General features: G+C 40.9%; 1 protein-coding gene and 1 long non-coding RNA gene across 2 annotated transcripts in view; both read right to left on the bottom strand.

Annotated features, from left to right (window-relative positions):
* The window catches only part of LOC140847393 (kelch-like protein 4), a 210,822-nt gene that overhangs the window by 124,897 nt on the left and 67,773 nt on the right, over window positions 1-18,152 (bottom strand). The window lies entirely within an intron of this gene.
* LOC140847395 (uncharacterized) overlaps window positions 4,341-18,152 on the bottom strand; it is a 62,251-nt gene continuing 48,439 nt past the window's right edge. The window contains exon 3 of the long non-coding RNA XR_012127378.1: window positions 4,341-4,364. This is a non-coding gene — a long non-coding RNA (uncharacterized lncRNA). The remainder of the gene's footprint in view (window positions 4,365-18,152) is intronic.

Raw genomic sequence — 18,152 nt, forward strand, 5'->3', positions numbered from 1 at the left:
CCCTTCCATCCTGCTCTCTGCAATATCCTGATATCCTCAACTTCTCCAAAATTTCCCTTGAACTTCTCTCTTTGTCAAAACCTTGGCTCCCCTCTGAGCACACTGCTTCCTGCACACCCCTCTCAAGTGGTGGCTATTTTTTCTCATAACCAATGTACCACTGGGCCCAGAGGTGGGGTATGTGTTCTTGCTCCTCCCTGGCACTCTCTGTCAGTGGGCCCTCCCTAAACCATCTGGCTCAACTCCTTTCACTGTGCTGTCAGACTATATCACCTACTATACCTTAGTGCAATCATCTACCCCCCTTGTGTTCAATCTCCCTTATTCGTTGATGATTTTAGCTCATGAATCACTGTCTCTTCACAGCTGTCATGTAACCATTCTTGGAGATGTCAGTATCCATATGGAGTCTACATAATACATTGTGTCTACATTGTAATCAGTCCATATAATACTCTGACCCCTCCGTTGCTTTTACTCCAAAGATCTTGTCCTGTTACTAACATCAACCACCAATACCCACACTTACTTTCTAGACCTTATCATTACAAATTACCTCTCCACGTAAAAAATCTCAGTTTTAAACACCCCACTCTCTTCTCTTTCTTCCTAACTCTAATACCTCCACTCCAACAATCCTCCCATCCCTAACCATTCTTTTGCTCTCCATTTATTACCTCCCTCATATCTTCATTCCCATATTTATCCAACTTAGATTCCATGGTTTATTATTATAACCACTCCTTGGCACCCATCCTCAACTCCCCAAGTCCCTCTCCCACCATCAAACTTACCTGTAAAAACCCGAACCAAGGTTAAATTCGACTCTCCATCTTCTCTACATCTGCATCTCAGCAACTGATCTTAACTGGATCAAGTTTCATTTTAAGCTTTAGAACCTCAAATCGTGCACAGGCAATTACACTCCCTAAGAGTCACTCCCAAATTTTTGTCTCGAGCTCTGAACTCTTTCCTGAATTCCAGGTTCATACAGCTAACCACCTACTTATTGGAAATGTTCACTTGAATGTCTAATAGGCATGTTAGGCCTCATTCTCTACTCACTAGGAAAGCTTTCTGGCTCTACGTTCAGTGTATATTCATAACAAGATCAATTCTCACTACCAGATTGCTGCCATTCTGTCCCAAGCTCCTCTTATCTTGTGCCTGGATTACTGCAATATCCTTCTGCCATGGGTTAAATATGTCCCAGGAAAAGATATGTTGAAGTTCTAACCCCCAGTATCTCAGAATGGGACCCTAGTTGGAAATAGAGTCATTGCAGATGTAATTAGATAAGTCAAGATGATGTCATACCAGAGTAGGACAGGCCCCTAATCCAACATGACTGGTGTCCTTATAAGAAGAGGACAGAGAGACAGGGAGCAGATGGACATGTGAAGACAGAGACACAGGGAGAAAACTAGATGACAACAGAGACATAGATTGAAGTGCTACAGCTGCAAGCCGAGGAATTCCAAGGATCAACAGCCACCACCAGACGCTAGCAAGAGGCAAGGAAGGAGTCTACTCAGCGACTCAGAGGGAGCATGGCCCTGATGACACTGGGGCTTCAGTCTTCTAGCTTCCAGATCTGTGAGACAACACATTTCCTTTGTTTTAGTCACCCAGTCCGTGGGACTTTGCCGTGGTCCTAGAAACGAATATGCCACTTAACTGGTTTCCTTGTTTCTGTCCTTGACTACCCACTGTCTAGTTTCATCATAGCAACTGGAAAGATACTGTTAAACCTTTGAGTCAGATCATGCCTCTTATCTGTTCAAAACACTGCAATGGCACGCACCACTTTTCATTCAGAGTAAAAGCCTTGCAAAGGTCTGTAAGTCCCTATAAAGTCTGCTTTTTTTCTTATTAATATAGCACCTTCCATTACTCTCCCCATCATTCACTCTATTCCAGGAGCACTGGCCCACTTTGCTGTCCCCCAAACTCCCACACAGGCTCCCTTCAGGTTTCTTCCCTCTACGTTCTCTGTTGTGACAGGAGCACGCACCCAGGGGAAATTCCCATAGGCCTGCCTGGCTTTAAGCTGTGTGGCCCATATGTGATTTTGGGCTCACTTGCTTATACGATTTTACATAAGCAGATGCATGCAGACCAGAACCGAAGCTGAGGGCAGTCAGGGTGGAGGAGAATAGTGTTATGAACTACTTAGTTGGGAAGGCTAAATAGCTTAATGGTTATATGATATGAGTAGTGAGAAGTGATCTTATTATGAATATATATTGAAGTTAGAGCTGAAAAGCTTTGCTGATGAATGAACAGTGAGGCCTAAGATAAAGACATGAATCAAAGATGACTCCAAGGTGTTTGGCTTGAGGAACTGGTAAATCCAATAGACCTAAGTTAAGTGATCAGCTCACCTAAAGATGAGTAAAGGAAAATGATTTATCTAATTTTAACATTAAAACCTCAAAAAATAACCCCCTCATATGTAAAGTGAGAAAATAACAGTGTTAACCACACTGAAAATAACAGTGTTAACCACACTATTAAATCAGATGATTCATGCAGAATGACTTACTATGATTGCCATGTATTAAGCATTCAGTAAATATAAGCATTTATCATTATGATTAATCAACAAAATTTTAAAGAAGTGTAAATATGGCAACTGACATACCAACAGTAATTATTGGTGTCTTATTCTGGTATACCCCAGAATGAGCTAGCCTGGCATTTGAATAGACATATTTTCCTTTAGAACAAGTTTGGGCTTAAATATTTCTTAATGAAATTCACATCAAATATTTGTGGAACCCTAGGATTTCACCAAACACAGATAGGAAAATGTTTGTTTAAGTGTCTCTCACTGCTGATACTCTATCACAGTGATGCCGGGGTTCTTGTTCACGAAGCCGAAGAATGAGCTTCACAAACACTCAAGGTAGGAGAGCAAGGTACAGGCTTTTATTTAGAGATAATGCTGGAGGACAGAGCTCCCAGCTCACGCCAGGAGGGGACAAAAGAGTCCGTGGTTGGCTCACAGTCTAGGGGTTTTATGTGCGGTAGAGGATTTTCAGGAATGAGGGTAAAGGGTTAGGGGTGCAGACTTGTTGAGTGGTGTCAGAATGCTCATTCTTGATGAGCAACAGAAGAAATTTTCTGCTCTGATTCTTTCTCAAGATAGCAGTTTCCCTCTGGGAGCATGTTAATTAAGACCACCTACCCTGCCCCCAAGGTGGGCTGGGTTGTTGCCTGTTTGCTGAAGTAACTTAAGAATCTTACTTCTTAACTTCTTGGGCTGTTTATAGTTGGGCTTGCCACTACAGATTACTTGGTTAGGATCAGAGAAGGAAATATAGTACATAGGTACGGTTAAAATAAGCTGGGCCTTTCAGCAGGCTAAGGTAAATTTCACAGTGTCATGATTTAAATTGATACAGTGAGGTCACGGGTTATGCTGAGACACTTTTCTTTATCTGAAGAGCACTCAAGCATTCCAGACCAAGTTGCTGCTGGCCTTTTGAGTTTTAACAGATCTCACTGAAGATGTCTATATTCCTAGTCTGGTATCTTTACCCTAGAGAATTACTGTGACTCTGACTTTGCGTAATGCTCATCACAGAGTTTCAATAGGGACTTCTTTGCACATTGCTACATTGTTCTGACTGTAATTATCTTGCTCTGCTTTTTCTCTGGAGGCCCTCACCTTACTCTGCCTACACCCACGGTTACTGTCTCAACAGCAACAGTGATCTGGCCCAGTCTTGGGTCTGGCAATGGCCTTGCTTCATGGCCAAAGTTCTCCTAGCAAGTACTGCCACCCCAGAACCTCTTCAAATAAATCCAGCTACTGCCCCCTCCCATTTCACCCCGATATTGGAATTGATTTGTGTTTCAAAAAAGGGAAAAAAGACATGAAACTCACCAAAAAAAATTTTTCATTGATAAAAATAAAAATTATTCAAGGTGACATATCTAGACAGGACCCCTGATATGGTAGAGAAAATTGAAGGGAGAACCTACAGATCCCAAGATGGTTTGTGCTACCACCTAGAGCAAAGAGGTAGAGTTAGACTTCAACAGAAAAGACAGCATTTTGACAACCATGATGTTGACAACAGTAGACCCCACATTTTCTCATTCTAAAAGTAAAGTAAGAAGACATAAGATAAATAAAGAGGGTACCAGGATACAATGCTGGTGTCTTACAAGATGTATGGGCGTTTATTTGAATTTTTGTTTCTTAGATTTAAAAAAATGTTAGGATATTTTATAGTCAGAGCTTTCTACGGTCTTTGATTGAAGTGCGCCCTCTAGTGACTCTAGCCATGACTTGCAAGTGCGCGGGCACCTGAAGTCTAACACTAACTTGAGCAATTTCAACTTTTCCTCTAAAGCTGAAAAAAAGGAAAATGACCTCTCTGATTTTAACTTTAAAAAAATCACCCACCCTTCAAAAGCTTATAACATCAATTCAGTTTACTACTATAATTCTCTTTTTTCAACATAGAGGAAATATACCCAGTGTTAACAGTGTCTTTGGGCAATGACTTTATGAGTGATTCACTTTCTTTTCTATAATAAGCACGCATTACTTACCATTTTTGAATATTTATATTTTGGAATTGTATAGTGAGGTAGAAAACTAGAGATATTCTAGTAAACACCTGTGAATATGCCTCCCAGGTCTCTACAATTACAACATTTTGCCATATTTGCTTCAGAGTATTTTTATTATTTTCTATTTTGAAACTTACAGAAAAGGGCTCAGGGGGAAGGACTTCTACCCAGACCTCAGGGGGCTGGGCTGTTGTCCAGGGTTGAGGGCCACCCAGGGCCAGAGGACCAGGCCATCTTTCCTTTTTTTCATTGAAGTTTCATTGATATACAAACTTATATTGGTTTCAAGTACACAACACAATGGTTCAGCAGTTAAACATATTACTAAATCCTCACCCGTACCAGTGTGGTTACTATCTGTCAACATAGGAAGATGTTACAGAATCACTGGCTATATTCTCCATGGTGTACTACCACCCCCTTGACCAACCTACATTATGACTGAGAATGTTTGTGCCTTTTTATCCCCCTCAACCTCCCTACCCACTCACCCCAATCACTCCCCTAAAGCAACCACCAGTCACTTCCCAGTGTCTATGAGTCTACTGTTATTTTGTTCATTTTATTTTATTTTGTTTTTATATTCCACAAATAAGTGAAATCATATGGCATTTGTCTTTCTCTGCCTGGCTTATTTCACTTAGCCTAATGCCTTCCAGGTCCACCCATGTTGTTGCAAATGCCAGGATTTATTTTTTATGGCTGAATAATATTCCATTGTGTATATGTACCACCTCTTCTTTATCCATTCATCGACTGATGGACACTTAGGTTGCTCCCATATCTTGGCTATTGTAAATAGTCCTGAGACAAACATAGGGGTGCATATGCATATGTCTTTTTGAATCTGAGAACTTGTATTCTTTGTGTAAATTCCTAGGAGTGGAATTCCCGGGTCAAATGGTGTTTCTAGTTTTAGTTTTCTGAGGAACTTCCATAATGCTTTCCACAGTGGCTGAACCAGTTTACATTCCTACCAATAGTGTAGGAGGGTTCCCTCTTCTGCAAATCCTCACCAATACTTTTTATTTCTTGTCTTTTGGATAGTGGCCATTCTAACTTGTGTGAGGTGACAGCTCATCATAGATTGATTTGCATTTCCCTGATGATTAGAAGTGTGGAGCATCTTTTCATGTGCCTGCTCACCACCTTATTTTTTCTTTGGACAAATGTCTGTTGAGGTGGTCTGCCCATTTTTTAATTGGGTTGTATGTTTGTTTGTTTGCTTCTTTGGTGCTGACGCATATGAGTTCTTTATATATTTTGGATGTTAACCCCTCATCAGACAAATAGTTTATGAATACATTCTCCCATACTGTAGGTTGCCTTTTTGTTATGCTGATGGTGTCCTTTGCTGTACAGAATTATTTTAGTTTGATGAAGTCCCACTTGTTCATTTTTATTTTGTTTCCCTTGCCCTAGGAGATGTATCCAGAAAAAAATTGCTTCTGCTTGTGTTCAAGAGATTTTTGCCTATGCTTTCTTCTAAGAATTTTATGGTGTCATGTCTTACATTTTGGTCTTTAATCCATTTTTGAGTTTACACTTATGTATGGGATTAGAGAGTAATCCAGTCTCATTCTCTTACATGTAATTGTCCAGTATTCCCAGTAACAGTTATTGAAGAAGCTGTCTTTTCCCCATTGCATATTTATGGCTTTGTTATCCTACATTTATTGACCATATATGTGTGGGAATATATCTGGCCTCTCTATTTTGTTCCATTGATCTATAGGTCTGTTCTTGTGCCAGTGCCATACTGTTTTGATTATTGTAGCTTTGTAGCATAGCTTGAAGTGAGGGAGCACAATCCCCAAGCTTTTTTCTTCTTTCACTGGATGCCTTTGGCTATTTAGAGTCCTTTGCTTTTCCAAATGAATTTTAGGATTATTTTCTCAAGTTCATTGAAAAATACCATTGGTATTTTGATAGGGATTGCATTGAATCTGTAAATTGCTTTGGGCAGGATGGCCATTTGAACAATATTAATTCCTCCTATCCAGGAGCATTTATTTCTACCTTCTTTAGTTTCTCTCATGAGTGTCTTATAGTTTTCAGAATACAGGTTGCTCATTGCCCTGTTCAGGTTTATCCCTAGGTATTTTATACTTTTTGATGCAATTGCAAATGGAATTGTTTTCTTCATTCCTCTTTCTGCTAGTTCACTGTTAGTATATAGGAATGCACCAGATTTCTGAATATTGATTCTGTATCCTGCAACTTTGCTGAATCCAGTTTTTAGTTTTAACAGTTTTTTGGTGAAGTCTTTAGGGTTTTCTATACATAACATCATGTAATCTGCAAATAGTGACAGTTTAACTACTTCCTTACCAATTTGGATGCATTTTACCTCTTTATCTTGTCTGATTGCTGTGGCTAGGACCTCCAGTACTATGTTGAATACAAGTGGTGAGAGTGGACATCCTTGTCTTGTTCCTGATCATATAGGAAAAGATTTCAACTTTTCCCCATTGAGTATGATGTTAGTTGCGGGTTCGTCATACATGGCCTTTATTATGTTGAGGTGTGTACCCTCTATACCTATTTTTGTGGGAGTTTTTATCATGAACGGATGTAGAATTTTGTCAATTGCTTTTTAGCATATATTGAGATGATCATGTAGTTTTTATCCTTCTTTTTGTGAATATGATGTATGACATTGTTTGATTTATGAATATTGTGCCATCCTTGCATACCTGGAATAAATCTCACCTGGTTGTGATGGATGATTCTGTTGATGTGTTTTTGAATTTGGCTTGCTAATATTTTGTTGAGGATTTTTTCATCTATCTTCATCAGGGATATAAGTCTAAAATTTTCCTTTTTCATAGTATCTTTGTGTGCTTTTGGTATTAGAGCGATGCCAGCTTCATAGAACGAGTTTGGAAGTATTCCCTCCTCTTCTACTTTTTGGAGTATGTTAAGAAGGATGGGCATTAGCTATTCCTTAAATGTTTGGTAGAATTGAGCTGTGAAGCCATCTGGTCATGGCTTCTTGTTTGGAGTTTTTTTATTTCCAATTAAATTTCTTTACTGGTAATTGGTCTGTTCAGATTTTCTGTTTCTCCTTGGGTCAGTCTTGGAAGGTTGTATTTTTCTAGCAAGTTGGCCATTTCATCTAGGTTGTCCAATTTATAGGCATATGATTTTTCATAGAATTCTCTAATAATTCTTTGTATTTTGTATAATCTGTTGTGACTATTCCTTTTTTGTTTCTGATTTTGTTTAATTGTGTACTCTCTCTTCTTTTCTTGAGAAGTTGGGTTAGGAGCTTGTTTATTACATTTATTTTCTCAAAAACCTGCTCTTGGTTACATTGATTTTTTTTCTCTTGTTGTATTCTTCTCTATTTTATTTATTTCTGTTTGATCTTTATTATGTTCCCCTACTAACTATGGGTTTCCTTTGTTCTACTAGCTCTTTAATTGTGAGTTTAGTAAGTTTGTTTTGGGAGTGTTCTTGTTTCTTGAGGTAGGCCTGTATTTTCTATTTACATCCCTCTTAGACTTGCTTTTGCAGCATCCCACATATTTTGGATTACTGTATTTTTGTTTTCATTTCTCTCCATGTATTTCTTGATTTCTTCTTTGGTTTGTTCATTGATTCATTGATTATTTAGAAGCATTTGTTTACCTCATATGTTTAGGGGCTTTTTTCTTTTCTTTGTGAAACTTATTTCTAGTTTCATACCATTGTGTTCTGAAAAGCTGCATCATACATTTTCAGCCTTTTTCAATTCATTGATGTTTTTGTGGTCTAGTATGTGATCTGTTCTGGAAAAACGTTCTGTGTACACTTTAGAAAAATGTGTATCCTGCTGCTTTTGTGTGGGATGCTCTGTAGATATGTTAAGTCCATCAGATGTAATGTGCTATGTTCGGTGCTTTCGTTTCCTTATTTATTTTCTGTCTGGTTGATCTGTCTATTGATGTAAATGGGTTGTTAAAGTATCCTAATATAAATGAGTTCCAGTACATTTCCTCCTTTAATTCTGTAAGTATTTGTTTTACATATTTAGGTTCTACTATGTCGGATGCACAGATACTTATAATGCTATATCCTCTTGTTGGACTGAACTCTTTATCACTATGTATTGCCCTTCCTCTCATTACCTCGTTTTGAAGTCTATGTTGTCTGATATAAATACTACTACTCCCCCTTTTTTTTCCCCATTGTATGCATGAAATATCTTTGTCCATCCCCTCACTTTCAGTCTATGTACATCCTTGGTTCTGAAATTAGTCTCTTGTAGGCAGCATATAGGTGGGTCTTGTTTCTTTATACATTCTGTCCCCCTGTGTGTTTTGATTAGTACTTTCGGTCAATTTACATTAAAGGTAATTGTTGATAGGTATGTACTTATTGTCGTTTCATTAACTGTTTTCTGGTTGGTTTTATAGTTCCTCTCTGCTCCTTTCTTCCTTTCTTATACTTTTCTCTTATGATTTGATGGTTTTTTTAGTGCTGTGGTTGGATTTCTCTTCTTGAATTTTTTGTGTATTTATGATAGTATCTAAGTTTCTGGTTACCATAACGTTCATGGATAGCTTCCTAACTATATAACAGTCTATATTAAGCTGATGCTTGTTCTAATTCCAACACAATCTAAAAGTACTTCCTAGATTGGATTAAAGATGGCTGTGTGAGAGGAGAGACAGAGGCTTCCTCCTAAAACTGGGTACAATTAGAAAATTTAATTGGTGCAACTAATCCTGAGAGTGCAACAGGAAAGAGGACAGTGCCAGACTGCACACACCTGGAGAAAAGAGCAGACCTCACCGAATGGGGCAATGTACCAGAGCTGTGGCTCTGTGGGACATGAGCCCTTCCCCCACCCCAGCTCACTGGGGGGAGGAAGAGAAACGGAGCAGGGAGGGAGTGGAAGGCTTGGGACTGCTGAATACTTAGCTTGGAAGATCTGCTCTGGGAGCACAAACCTACATTTCATGGTGCTTTCATGAGACTTGCATGACTATGGGGTTGGACAGTTAATACAGGCAGAGTTCCTGGGGAGACTGGGATTCTGGCCGCTTGTGGAAAGCAGGGATACATATTCGGCTGCTCTGGGACAAAAACTCATATGTGTGTGACCGGCCCACTGGCTCAGGCAGTGGAGACAGGCACAGCATCCGGGAGGCGGGGAGCAGCTCTTTCCTCCCCAGGCACCAGTACCGCTCCCCTGCAACCCCCGACATTGCTTCAGGGGCTGTGTAGCTCCAGAATAGAGCTTCTGGACACTAGAGGGCACCATATACAAATATGAAACACCAAAGGAACCTTGTCCAGAGTAAAATTATTCATACAACTCCCAAGAAAGATTTAAATGATATGGACCTCGTGACTCTTCCTGAAAGGGAGTTCAAAATAAAAATCATCAACATTCTAATGGAGGTACGGGAAGACATCCAAGAACTCAGGAATAAATTCAGGTTGGAGATCCAATCGTTGAAGAGCATGATGGAGGGTATTAAAAGCAGGTTGGATACGGTGGAGGAGACAATAAATGAAATAGAAACTAGAGAAGAGGAATACAAAGAAGCTGAGGCACAGAGAGAAAAAAGGATCTCTAAAAATGAAAGAATATTGAGAGAACTGTGTGGCCAATCCAAGCGGAACAATATTCACATTATAGGGATACCAGAAGAAGAAGGGGGAGAGAAAGGGATAGAAAGTGTCTTTGAGGAGGTAGTTGCTGAAAACTTCCCCAGTCTGGGGGGAGATAGTCTCTCAGGCCATGGAGATCCACAGATCTCCCAACACAAGGGACCCAAGGAAGACAACACCAAGGCACATAGTAATTAAAATGGGAAAGGCCAAGGATAAGGACAGACTGTTAAAAGCAGCCAGAGACAGAAATAAGATCACATACAAAGGAATGCCCATCGGGCTAACATCAGACTTCTCAGCAGAAACCTTACAGGCCAGAAGGGAGTGGCATGATGTATTTAAATGCCATGAAGCAGAAAGGCCTGGAACCAAGATTACTTTATCTGGCAAGATTATCATTTAAATTTGAAGGAGGGATTAAACAATTTCCAGATAAACAAAAGCTGAGAGAGTTTACCTCCCACAAACCATCTCTACAGTCTATTTTGGAGGGACTGCTATAGATGGAAGGTTCCTAGGGTTGGATAGCTGTCTGTCACCAGAGGTAGTAAAACCACAGTAGGGAGGGTGGAGCAGCTGATAGATGGGCAAATGCAAAATTAAATTGACTATCCCCAAAGTCAATCAAGTGATTGACAAAAAGTACAGAATTTGATACCTAATACATAAAATGAAGGAGGAAGGAAAAGGAGGAGAAATAGAAAAGAACTGTTAGATTGTGTTTGTAACTACTAAGTGAGTTAAGTTAGACTCTTAGATAGTAAGGAAAGTAACCTGGAACCTTTGGTAACCACGAATCAAAACCCTGAAATGGCAATAAGTATACACCTATCGATAATCACCCTAAATGTAAATGGACTTAATGCACCAATCAAAAGACATAGAGTCTCTGAATGGATAAAAAAACAAGACCCTTCTATATGCTACTTACAAGAGACTCACCTCAAACCCAAAGATATGCACAGACTAAAAGTCAAGGGATGGAAAAAGATATTTCATGCAAACAATAGGGAGAAATAAGCAGGTGTTGCAGTAGTAGTATCAGACAAAATAGACTTCAAAACAAAGAAAGTAACAAGAGATAAAGAAGGACATTACATAATGATAAAGGGGTCAGCCCAACAAGAAGATATAACTATTATAAATATCCATGCACCCAACACAGGATCACCTGCATAAGTGAAACAAATACGAACAGAATTAAAGGAGGACATGATATTATACATAAAAAGTCCTAAAGACTCCACTCCAAAACTACTAGAATTAATATCGGAATTCAGCAAAGTTCCAGGATACAAAATTAACACACAGAAATCTGTGGCTTTCCTATACAGTAACAATGAACTAGTAGAAAGAGAAATCAGGAAAACAATTCCATTCACAATACCATCAAAAAGAATTAAATACCTAGGAATAAACCTAACCAAGGAACTGAAAGACCTATACCCTGAAAACAACAAGACACTCTTAAGAGAAATTAAAGAGGGCACTAACAAATGGAAACTCATCCCATGCTCCCGGCTAGGAAGAATTAATATCGTCAAAATGGCCATCCTGCCCAAAGCAATATACAGATTCGAAGCAATGCCTATCAAATTACCAACAGCATTCTTCAAAGAACTGGAACAAATAGTTCAAAAATTCATATGGAACCACCAAAGACCCCGAATGGCCAAAGCAATCCTGAGAAGGAAGAATAAAGTGGGGGCAATCTTGCTCCCCAACTTCAAGCTCTACCACAAAGTCAAGTAATCAAGTCAATTTGGTACTGGCACAAGAACAGACCCATAGACCAACAGAACAGACTAGACAGCCCTGATATGAACCCAACCATATATGGTCAATTAACATACAATACAGGAGCCACGGGTATACAATGGGGAAATGACAGCCTCTTCAACAGCTGGTGTTGGAAAAACTGGACAGCTACATGCAAGAGAATGAAACTGGATTATTGTTTAAGTAAGCTCGAAATGGATTAAAGACTTGAATGTAAGTCATGAAACCATAAAACTCTTAGAAGACAACATAGGCAAACACCTTCTGAACATAAGCATGAACAACTTCTTCCTGAACACATCTCCTTGACAAAGGGAAACAAAAGCAACAATGAACTCATGGGACTACATCAAACTTAAAAGGTTCTGTACGGCAAAGGACACCACCAACAGAACAAATAGGCATCCTACAGTATGGGAGAACACATTTTTAAATGACATATCCTACAGGGGGTTAACATCCAGAATATATAAAGAACTCAAATGCTCCAACACCCAAAAAGCAAATAACCCGATTAACAAATGGGGAGAGGATATGAAGTGGCAGTTCTCCAAAGAAGAAATTCAGATGGCCAACAGACACATGAAAAGATGCTCCACATCACTAATCATCAGGAAAATGCAAATTAAAACTACAATGAGATATCACCTCACACTATTTAGGATGGCCAACATCCGGAATATGTAATAGATGTCATAATTTGCATTTTTGGGTGTGTCACTTAACTGATTTTGTGTATAGTTGGTTTTACTACTTTGTTTTGTTTTCCTTGCTTTAATTTCTTACCTGCAACTACATTTACTCTGGGTTTATTTTCACTGATGACAATTACGTAGGCTTAAGAACATTTCCATCTACAGAATCTTTAACATATCCTCTAATGCCTGTTTAGTGGTTGTAAATTCCATCAGCCTTCATTTATCTAGGAAATTTTTAAATTCTCCTTCAAATTTGAATGATAATCCTCGGCATAGAGGATTCTTGGATGAAGGTCCTTCTGTTTAATACATTAAATATTTCATGCCTTCTAGCCTGTAAAGTTTCTGCTGAGAAGTCTGCTGATCGCCTGATGGTGTTTCTGTCTGCCAGCAGTGGCCTATCAGTCAGCTGTGGGTGGCAGTTCACCTCAGCCAGCCTCTTGTGAACAGAGCAACAGTGCTTCTGCTTGCATTGTTGAGGGTGGGCTGCCCTCTGCCTGCCCTGAAGAGATGGTGCCATCGCTGGCCTACCAGGGTGCATGGAGTGGTCATGCGGCTCTGGGGAATGTGGTTGCGGAGGCGTAAGCAGCACCACCCTGGACCTTCCTCAAGGAGGAAGGAGCACTCAGAGCTGGCTCCCACATGTGCCTCCCCATTAGGCTGGGATAGGGCCTAGAAATCTGGGAAAGCCTCCTCCCTATGCCTGCCAGGCAGCAAAGTCTGATGCTGCTGGACTGAGCGGGCAGGCAGGTGCACAGGGAAGCACCTCAGGGCTGAGCTGCCAGTGAGGGGGACGGAGCATTTGGGGCTCCCACAAGTGCCTGAACTGTTAGTCCCAGGGAGGCTGGGAAGGTGTGTTTCACCTGCCCTTTCTCCTGTGGAGGGAGCTCTGTCCAACCCTCGCCTCTCTGGTACTCCTTCCACTGATGGCAAATCGTTCAAACAGCCGCTTATGTTTTGGGTCTCAGGGGGACTACCAGAGTGAGCCTGTCCTCCACAAGTGGCTGGAGTCTCAGCCTCCCATAGTGCTCCAGCTGTCCCCGGTGCCCAGCCCTGGTAATCACCAAAATCCAATGCAATGTGGATTAACGTACCTGGAGCAGATCTCCAGGGCCAGGTGTGCAGAGTTCCTGAGGGCCTATCCTCTCCCTGCTCCACTCCTCTTCTTCCCACCTTTGGGCTAGGATGGGGGAAGGGCTGGGTTCCTGACTGATTGTGGAGATTGATTGTGACTCTGGCACTGTACCCTTCTCTGTGTGGTCTTCTCTTCTTCACCGGGTGTAGGTGGTCTGTTCTGAGGTCTTTCAGGTCATTAGTTGTATTTGCTGCAGTTGTTGCCTTTGTGTGTGGATCGGAGGAGGTTTCTGCCTTGCCTTCCTACTCTATCTTTTTCCCCCCTCCATCTCCTCTTTCTAGGTAGTGAGCAGGCCAACACGCAAGACTGAGGAGGTGGGCCCAATGGATTGAGCCACAGAAAATTATTCTAAAGCCATAAATCCTAATGGGATTTTCCCATTGCGTTGCAAACTGCTTTAAGCCAGTGACACCTTTTTTCCTTCCAGTTTCTCCCTTTGGAATGGAAATACTTATTCTATGCCTGTCTCACCAATGTATCTTAGAAGCAGATAACTTGTTTTCAAGGTTTCACAGTTCCACAGCTGGAGAGGATTTTTGCCCTTGGATGGGCCATACCTAATTTAGGTGATATTTAGAGGAGATGTTGGACTTAGAATTGCTGCTAAAATAAATTAAGACTTTAGTGACTATGGGAATGGGTGAATGCATTTTTGTATGTGGGAAGAACATCAATGAGAGGGGACCAAGGGGCAGACTGTCAGTGGTCGATTTGTTTCCCCAGAAAAGGGTATATTAAATGCTCAGCCCCAGTGCCTCACAGTGTGACCTTATTTAGATATAGCCAAGTGAGGTCATGCTGTTATAGAGTAGGCCACTAATTCAATCTGAATGGTGTCTTTATAAGAAGATGACCATGTGAAGACAGAGACATGCCAGGAGAATTCAATACGGCAATGAAAACAAAGATTGGAATCATGCAGCCACCAGCCAAGAAGCACCAAAATTGCCTGGGCAGAGTCCAGGAATGACTCCTCTACAGATTTCAGAAGGAGCATGGCCCTGCCAACTCCTTGATCTCAGATTTATAGCCTCCAAGACTGTGAGACAATAAATATCTATTGTCTTAAGCCATGCAGTTTGTGGTACCTTGTTACAGCAGACCTAGAAAACTCAGACAGACTGACATCCCATGCCGTTCTCTGCATCACTAGCCCCCTCATCCTACTCGTGCTCTGAATCCCCCTACCAGACCACCCTTCCACGTAAACAGCCTCACTGATCTGCTTGGGCTTTCACACTCCAGAATGGGCTGCTCATGAATATGGGTGCCTTCCTCTCTCCGCCTGAGTTCTGACTCATTACATCAAACCAGCTCCAGTATGAGCTCATCTTGACTAAGTACATCTGCAACAACTGTATTTCCACATTCTGCTACATTCTAAGGTACTGGGGATTTGGACTTCCAACATATCTTTTGGGAGAATACAGTTCAACTAATAATATCATCCAAGATCATACCTTTATCACTGAAATGTTGGTGAACTTGTTAAAATTCACTTTATGGCCCAGAACATGGTCTATCTTTGCCTGTATTCCATGGCACTTGAAAAGAATATGTATTTTGCTGCTGTCAGGTGTAGTGTTGTGTAAAAGGCAATTGGGTTAAGCTGGTTGATAGTGTAGTTCAGTTCTATGCCCTTTACTGATTGTCTGTCAATTACTGAGAAAGGAGTGTTGAACTCCCCACATGTAACTGTGGATGTATCTATTGTTTGTCTCATGTCTATCAGATTTTGCTTCATGTACTTCGGAGCTCTGTTTCTGTTGTTTCTTGCTACTTTCTCTCTTTTGCCTTTCTGTGGATTACTTGAACATGCTTTTAGGATTCCATGTTGAGTTGTTTATAGGTTCCACGAGGACCACCAACATATTCTTAGCTGTGAGCCCACGGGAACAGTAGCTCGAGCTTTCCTAAGATCTCTCCACCAATTCCCCCTTCACTGTCCTACTTCACTAACTAAACATGCTTTGCTTCTCAGATGTCCCTGAAAGTTCCTGTTTGCCCACCTATGCCAGTGCTTCACATGGTGGCTTAGTGACACTTTCTGGGATCTTCTGACCCTCCAACTCCTTCCAGAGTTATGTAAGTCTGGCCCAATGCCTATTTTTTAAAGTCTTTATTACATAAAACATAGTGGCTCTGTTTTCCTGGGTGAACCCTGAAGGACGGTGAGAGAATATGTGGAAAGAGGGGCCCAGACATTCCAGCTATTCCAACCTTCAGAGCTAAGGCCCCACATACATAAACAAAAACATCTTAAACCAATGAAATGGGTACTTGGAAGTAAGGTACTTTTGTAAACAAACAAACAAAAACAGGTACATTTGCTTTGGGACTGAGTGGTGGGTGGGCACTAGAAATGCAGCAAGAAAACTGTTAGTGAAGGCTGGGAAATGGGTGAACAAACCATAATAGTGGCTGTAAAAGTGGTGAGTAAACTGCAATAGAAGGCTGGAAAAATGGCATCCCATGTCGTGTTGTAGTAAAACAGTTAGCAAAACTCACCGGAAGTAAATTGGAAGATGAAAACAAAGAGTATGAATTTGTGTATCTGGCTAAGGAAAATGTCTGGTCATGCAAAATAATGATAGTGTCATTTGACTTTTAGCTGAACATCATAATGTGCATAAAGAGAGAGGTAAACTTAGCAGAACTAGCAAGTAGAATTTTAGAAGAAATATAGAAAAGCCAGGATTATCTGAATCAGAAAATAAAAGTGCTTCACAACTCTAGTTTAGTAAGCCAGCAAAGATTAAGAGTGTAACTATAAGATCCTTTGTGAAGATCCCAGAAAGAGGTGAGTTTGTGCCTAACAGACCCTTTCAGATAGACAAAGGGCATTGTCCCGCAGCCCTTGACATGCTACCTAGAGTAGAGGAAACGTGCCTCAAAAAGTGTTGTGGGTATGTATAACTTCCCCCCAATGGAGTGGATTCAAGTGAGGGTCATATGAAACCCACAAGGTTTCTAAGGGAGCTGAACTAACAAAACACGTTCAAATGAATCTAAGAGGGACTGAGAGGGCCCAGTTTGCAGATTTCTCCTGGGCCCCCAGATTTCTGTGGTCACGGAGAAGGCTGAGAAAGAGACTAGGCAGCAAACACAGGCCGTTTCTTATATAAAAGTATGACCCATGGGACAAAGTCAAGAGGCCAGAGGACAGAAATAACAGCTATAGATAACAGTGGCCTAGGAAACCACTCCCAGAGAGCAGAATCAGGATCTAATGAAGGATTTCTCTTCTCCAAGAATAAAGGGACCTGGTAACATGTGCCCAAATGGATTCCAGAATTGTTGTAGGCCAGGGCCTCCTTTGTACCTCGCTTTTCAAATGGGAGTGTTTGTTGCCATTATCTTGTCCTTGTATCAGCATTATATGTTGGGGGCCTATGCAGATAAATAGTCTGGCAGATCATATTTTTCCAAAGGTGGCTATACCAATATGTAGATCATCCCACATGCTATTCCCACAATGTGACATTGTCAGCTCTCCATCAAGATAGTGGCACCTATGTTCCTTACCCCTTGAAACTGGGTGGGCTGTTGAAACTGCCTCAACAAATGAAATGTGATAAAAGTGACCCTGCATGACTTCTGAAGCTAGGTCATAAAAGGCAACATAGCTTTCACCTGGCTCTCTCTTTGCTCCCTACCCTCCCTTCCCATCCCCGCCCTTCCTTTGCCCTACACACTCCCTCTTTTTATTTCTCTCTCTCTCTCTCTCCTTGCCCTTGGAATGCAGATACTAAGTTGTGAGAAAGCCCAGTCAATGTGGAGAGATCAAGTGTGGGTGTTCTGCCTGACAACCCCAGATAGGCTCTTAGCCAACAGCTAGCCTCAGTTGTCACACATGTGAGTGAACAAAACGTGAAGATGATTCCAGCCTCCACCTTCAAGTCTTCCAACAGAAGCACTAGACATCATGAAACAGAGACAACTGTACCCTCTGATGCCCTGTCTGAAATAGAGGCCAAGAGGTAATAAATGATTTTGTATTTTTGTACACCACTAAGTGTAGGGGTCACTTGTTGCATAGCAATATATAATTAACACAAATTGTTTTATAGTTCATAGTTGTGTGAAATAAGAAGCTACCCCTGGATATGATTGTAGATAACAAAATCCTGCACTTTGAGCTGACATCACAATTGGATGAAACTTTCGGGATCTTGGGAGAGGTAAGTGTATTTTGCATATAGGAGGAACATGGGTCATAGGGACCAGCAGGTATTCTATATTGTTGCATTAATCACCTCCAATGAACAACACTTCTCTGTATACATGCCCTTGGTTAATCTTTCCCTATATTGACTTTGGGCTTAGCCATGTGCTTTGCTTTATCC

The sequence above is a fragment of the Manis javanica genome, chromosome X (genome assembly GCF_040802235.1).
Source record: "Manis javanica isolate MJ-LG chromosome X, MJ_LKY, whole genome shotgun sequence".
In the NCBI taxonomy this organism is placed as follows: domain Eukaryota; kingdom Metazoa; phylum Chordata; class Mammalia; order Pholidota; family Manidae; genus Manis; species Manis javanica.